Raw genomic sequence first — 6,801 nt, forward strand, 5'->3', positions numbered from 1 at the left:
TTTCTTTTTTTGTTTTTCTTTTCTTTGCTGTTTCTTGAAATAGAAACAGAAGAGGAGGGGAAGGAGAGGCCCTGTGAGGAAAATGAGTTCAACATTGAATGTGCAAAGTTTTAGATGCCTGTGTATCATCTGAGCAAACATCACAAATTTGCAGCATGAAATATAAGTCACAAGCATCAGAGAGGGATCTGATCGACCTGGCCATGTGGATTTGGGACTTGCAGTGGACACTGACTCTATATAAAGTGTTTAGAAGGTAGCCTGGTGCACAGTGACCACGCACCTGTGATAGTGACCTGTCACAAATGGTCCCTGGGCAGAGGAGACAGGCATTGATGAAACCAATACCTCTGCTGAGCAGATGCAGAGAAATACATGTTGTCAGGAAACCTGTAACAAGGGAATCTGACACAATCAGGAGAGTCAGGGAAGGCTTCTCTGAGGAAGTAGTACTTGACCAGAGGCCTGAAGGATGAATAGAAGGTATTAGGCAGCAAGGGGAAGAAGGAACATTCCAGGCTGAGGCAATAGCAGGTGCAAAGCTCGTGGAGAAGGGATTTCAGGAAGGGACTGTAAGAAGTCAATTAACTCTTATTACGGCTGAGGAAGACCCAGGGAGCCTGTGACTCAGGAAAGGACTGTCACCTTTCTGGGAGAACAGACTAAACAATTTACAAGGTCCTCTTTTTATATGGTCTCAAATTGCGGAGTTCTGTTTTCCTCTTTTTTTCTTTTTTTTTTTTTAAATTTGCAAGATGATACTGGGTGGTGCTTCACATGTTAAGAGAAACTTCTCTAGTAATAAATTGTAGAAATGATCCCTGAAAATATAGTCTTTGTGACCCTTTCAACTTCTCATTTTTATAAAAAGAATTCTATAGAAAATTTACAAGAATAGAATAAAGAACTCCCATAAGTCTCTAGTAGGATTTGCCATTTGTTGAACTTTTGCCAATTTGTTTTCTCTACCATCTACCTATCTATTAGTCAATACATTGTATATACACACATGATACTATATCTAAATATAGTACATATTATTATTGCTGAGTCATTTAAGAGTATATTATAGACAGCACAACCATCATCCTTAAATACTCCAACATGCATTTCCTAAGAATGAGGGTATTCTCTTATATGACTATGGTACAGTGATGAACTTCACAACTGGGTCTGTATTCTAGGGTTCTATGATCTCTTTAAATATCAAGGGTCATCAACATCAAATCTATACTGAGCATCTGCTGTATGCAAGATGCCATCCTCTGAACTGAGTTTTCAGACTGTTAAGAGAAGCAAATCAATAGGCAGATATCTACATTGAAATGTGGAAAGAGTGATAGCAGATGCAAGCAGGAATGCCAGGGGAATGTGGAAGAAGAAAATCTGGGAGAGCCATCTAGCTGTCTATCCCATCTATCCCATTTTCCTCTTCTTTCTCACTAACTGGACCTTAGGGTTTCCAATGTACCCAACTCAAAAACTAGATTCTCCAATTTCTCTTTCGAGACAGATGGATAAGCAGAAGTCATTGGTTAGAACTTCTGGGAAAGCTTATTAAAATAGTCTAGCCACCTGGGAGGCCACACTTTGATTTTTGATACTTCTTCCTTCCTGCTGCTAGTAATATCATTGTGATAGCTAGAGCTGCAGCAGCCATCTTGCAGCCATGAGGTTGCTTAAAGCTGGAAACAAATGTTAAGAATGGTAGAGCAGAAAGACACAACAATCCTGGGTTGTTGGCGATAAACTAGAGCCACCATAACAAACTTGAACTGTTAACTCCAAGCTCTTTAAGAGGAAGAAATTAAAACTATCTCATTTAAGCCATTAATTGGGTTGTTTGTTACATATAGCTGAATTCAATCCTAATAAATTACCCGATACACTCTTGGAAATCCCAGGGACAATTTTTTGCAGATTACAAAGGATAAGTAAGAAAGAATTGGGTAGAAGGGTAGGAGGAGGCTCCAGAGTATAAATTTCAGTTTAAGAGTGGCAGGTGCAACTGAACAAATTTGAGGAGAGTCTCAGTATTGAATTTTACTTTTGGGAAGCAATTCAGTTTTAGATAGCTACACTTAAAGGAGGCGAAAGGATGAAGTCAGGAAAATTAGTAAGAGAGTCGATGTGAGAATCTCTGCAAGGGATGGTAGCATCCTGAAATAAGGCTGCACATCAGTGCTCAAAAAAACAAACAGCTCTCCTGTCAGCAAGACTTGAGGTCCCCTCTGGGCTTTGCTACTTATTAGCTACATGACCGTGAACAAATGACTTCTCAATGCCTCAGTCCTCTCCTATTTCTATGAGATTGTTCAGATAATTCAATGAGGACATGCATGCCCAGTGCTTAGAGCAGTACCTGGCACCAGTAAATTGTTGCTGAGACGATGGGAGTGAAAGATGGATTCTAGACAATAACATAGAATAAGATGGAATCAACCTAATGCTGAGACCAGTTGGATGGTAGGAGAGGTGAGTAAGATAAAGGAATTTAAAATGTCTCCCAGACTTCTGTGGAAGAACCAATCTGGGGAGAAAGACAATGATTCTAGTTTCACATCTGCAGAGCTGGTGGTCGCTCTGGCTGTCCACCTGGAGATGACCTGTGTTCCCCTGAATGGGCAGGTATATAGCCAGGTGAGGATCTGAGCTGGAGGCAGACTGGTGTGCAGATGGAAACGGGGCAGAGACGGATGAGACCACAGTCCACAGGTGAGTGGGCAGAATGGAAAGAGAAGGTCAAGAGGGAGCCCTGTGGCTAGTGCTGGTGGACAAAGGAGTCATCAAGGAAACTGAGGCGGACCGGGTTCAATGTCATAGGAAAAGCAGAGGGAGTGGCCCAGAAATTGAAGGGAGAGAATATTTGCAGAAAGAAGTGTCAATAGGCTTAAAGGCAGCTGCGTGTGCTAAGTTGCTCCAGTCATATCTGACTCCGTGCAGCCCTATGGACTATAGTCTGCCAGGCTCCTCAAGTCCATGGCATTCTCTAGGCTAGAATACTGGAGTGGGTTGCCATTTCCTTCTCCAGGGACTCTTCCCCACCTAGGGGTCGAACCCGCGTCTCTTACAGCTCCTGCATTGGCAGGCGGGTTCTTTACCGCTAGTGCCACCTGAGATGGGTAGCAGAAACATCAAACAAAGTCTGCGAAGTGGGCTTGGGGTTGAGCAGCAAAGTGATCACTGGGTTAACTGAGGGCTATCGTGGAGTCAGAACTCAGGGTTCTGATTGGGCTGGCAGGCAGAGCGTGGGTAGTGGAGCGGTAAACTGAGAATTAAGGATCAGGAAGATGATCTTGTGTGAAGATGAGGAGTGAGTTATGTGGTCAGTAGTGGGAACTGATAAAGAGAAGATGTAAGGAAAGTGAGATGCTAGAAAGAGCCTTAGGAAGATGAGAGGTGCGGGCTCGACGTCACTGAGAGGGTCCAAGGCTGGGCCGGGGTCTTTGCCGCACGCCCCCAACCACCCCCCGCCCCCAATCGTGGAAAACGGCCCTCCGTGGTGCTGGGAAGCCGAATGCCCGGCAGGGCTAGGCTGGGAGATGGCGCAGAGAATCTCCAGTCTGAGCAGCGGTCAGAGGAGGGCAGAAAGAGCGGGGAGGGGACGGAGGCGAAGGCAGACACTAGTGACCCGAACTCCTCTTGTGGGAGGACCAGAGCCGCCGGCGCTTTGACAAGCATCTTCAGGGAGCACCAGAGACTCAACGACCAGCCGGGCCTGGTACTCCCCGCTGAGCCCGCGGCGGCACCCTCATCTCCAAGCTCCACCGCGTGAGGGTCAAGACACTGGATCCGCCAGAGCAGACGCGTGGATGCGGCCCGAGACGGAGGACGGACAGAAGATCTTGAAGGCAGATGCATTAGAGGCGCGGAGCGCGAGCAGCGGAGTCGGACACCCGGGAGGGAAGCAGCCCGCGGTCCCCGCTCCATCCCTCCCCGATCCCCCGGCCCCAGGTTCCCGGCGGGGAAGCAGCTCCAGGACGCCCAGGGCGGGCGAGCGAGCCGGGAGGGGGCAGCAGCGCCTCGCGAAAGCCGCTCTCCGGGGCCTGCGGGTGGGGGAGGCGAGCGACTGTTCCCCACAGGTGGCGGGGGGAGGCTCCACGGACCAGGCCGGGCCCCCCTCAACCCCCTAGCAGGCCTGCTGCGACTGCTGCGCCTCTCAACCGCGACCACGGGTCCGGGCATTCCCTTCTGGGCCTCTGCCCTCTGGGGGCAACCTCCAGAAGCTGTCCTCCTGAGTCTCAGTAATTAGGGTCGCTAGTGTACACCTTCTCCTCCGTCTCCCTCCCTGCCCTTCTCTGCCCAGGAAGCTCAGACTGGAGAGCCTCCACACCGTCTCCTAGCCTCCCCGCCATCCATCCCCACTGGGCTCTCAGGGCGCTCCGGCTTCCCAGTCCCACGGTGGAGGCGTGTGGCAAAGACCCCAGCCCAGCCTTGGGTCCTCTCACCGTTGTCAGATGAGATGGTTGGATGGCATCACTGACTCAGTGGACATGAGTTTGAGCAGGCTCCAGGAGATGGTGAAGGACAGGGAAGCCTGGTGTGTTGCAGTCCATGGGGTCGCAAAGAGTCAGACACAACTGAGTGACTGAACAACAATAACCATTTTCAAGCCTGCACTTATCTTTCTAAGGCTCTTTCCTGCATCTTTCTTTCTTTCTGTTTTCTTCTCCTTATTCGCTCCCACTAGTGCATAACTCCCTCCTCCCCTCACCTCAGATCAGCCCCACTCCTGATTCTCACCTTACAGAGCAGAGACCCCACCACTTGCTTGGGCCCCTCTCCAGAAGGCAACTCCCTCCCCCACCCCCCATTATGTATGAGGGGCCTGGCTGGCCTGCAGTCCTGTTAGGAAGGCCCCAGGGGAGCCCAGCATGTAAGAGCAGCCTGGGGGCAGCCTTGCAGGCTGACTGTCTGCTCCCCAGGCTGGGGAGCCCAGCCTAGCCCTGATGTCCTGAGACTCAAGAGTAGCCGGTTGCACAAATATAACTCACACCACATATCCAATGTGAAGCAAAAACAGAGTAGCATTACTTTGCTTAGAACTAATCTGGTCTTTTTCCTCTGAGCCACACCCACTAGTTAGTGGGCTGGGAAGGATAAACTAAATGTCAACCCAGTTAGACTTTGAACTGATACTTGAAGCCCTGTGGATAATGTTTGGTCTTGAGGAAAAACACTCCGTGTCTCCAGGAGCCCCTGCTCCTCCTGTCTGGCCACAACTAGAGGCCCAGGCTTATGGAGTGAGGGGCTTTCTCCCCTTTCCATGGCACCAGGGGCGGTTAGAGTTCTTGGGTCTCATGAAGGCCATGGATGTATGCCATCCATTGGTCTTTGGGGAGACATTCTTTTTTTTCCTTCCTGGGTCATATTTGACCTCCGGGCCTCCAGTACTCAAAACGTGGCCCATTCTTCCAGCTGAGGAAATGCTCCCAGTGAGGATTTAGTGTCTTGGTCTCAGTTGAACTGCAGCGCCATGGGCTTGCCACCCTGTTAGCTGGGAGGTCCCTTTGTCTCCAAACCGCAGGCCCCCTCAGTGGGCCCACTGGCTTCCAACTCAGCATCTGACCCCTATGAGCCTGAGGGTAGCCCAGGGAAGCTGAATATCAGGCCTCGTCCAGGCTTTCCAACCAGAGTTCCTTTTCTGTGACTGTGCCCTGCATTCTAAAGGGGCAACACAGGCAATGACTTCCTCCCAGAGTCCTCAGGGTGACCCTCATGTCTCCAATACCCTCCTTCTGCAGACCCAGAGGTGGGGATGGGCAGGGCAGTTCTGTTATAGCAGGGCAGGCCCGCCTATTCTTGGTCTGATTACTTCCTCCTCTTTTTTAAAGATACTCAGGTAGAGAAAAAGGGTGGGCTTTTCCAATACTTCTGTTTCCTCCTTTCTGACTCCCATGAGGCCTAAATGACTGGCGTTGGCATCTTACTGTGTATATAAGAGAACGCCAAGCTTCAGGCTTCCTCTCTTTTTTTTTTTCCAATTATGCATATATTCATTCATTTTTAGATTATTTTCCCATATAAGTTGTCACAGAATATTGGGTAGAGTTCCCTGGGCTATACAGTAGGTCCTTGTTGGTTATCTATCTTATATATAGTAGACTTTCTCTTGATGTCCTAAGAGAGGTGGGAAAAGAATCTGGAAAATCCCTTCTTGAGATAATGGTCTGGCTCCTAGGGCTGGAATTTCTGCATAATCCTATATTGAATGACCAAAGCTGAACAGTACCTGGGTCTCTCTCTGGAATTCCTTCTGTCATCAGTAAGAATCTGCACACAGACTTTCCTCCCCACCCCTGCATCCTCTGCCCCTCCTCCTGCTCCTCCCCCTCCCCACACAATCATCCCTTCTCCTGCAGGCAGATGGATATCTAGGGTGAATCTGGGAGAGTGGGAAACAGAAGAGAAAAGCATATTAGTGCCTTAAAATGATATCCCTCTTCCCCTCTCTTGTAGCCTAAAGAACTCTATTTTCATTGGGTCCCAATCACTTAGCTTTCCTTTTGCTCTTCAATTCAGTCGCTCAGTTGTGTCCGACTCTTTGCGACCCCATGGACTGCAGCATGCCAGGCTTCCCTGTCCGTCACCAACTCCTGGAGCTTGCTCAAACTCATGTCCGTCGAGTCCGTGATGCCATCCAACCATCTCATCCTCTATACACAGGATGTACTTTCCCTCCTCTGTGCCACTGAGCATGCTGGGCCCCTGCCCTAGCTGTCCATCATCTAGCCCTTTTCCAGGGCCCAACACAATACCATTTCCTGTGTGAAACCTCTCCTGACTCTACCAAGCCAATGC

At 49.3% G+C, this 6,801-nt stretch overlaps 1 pseudogene; it reads right to left on the reverse strand.

Moving 5' to 3' along the window:
- Window positions 1-760: 760 nt before the first annotated feature.
- LOC133071962 (small nucleolar RNA U3) lies at window positions 761-837 on the reverse strand (annotated as a pseudogene).
- Between the last annotated feature and the right edge of the window lie 5,964 nt (window positions 838-6,801).

This window comes from Dama dama, chromosome 17 (genome assembly GCF_033118175.1).
Source record: "Dama dama isolate Ldn47 chromosome 17, ASM3311817v1, whole genome shotgun sequence".
NCBI classification, from domain to species: domain Eukaryota; kingdom Metazoa; phylum Chordata; class Mammalia; order Artiodactyla; family Cervidae; genus Dama; species Dama dama.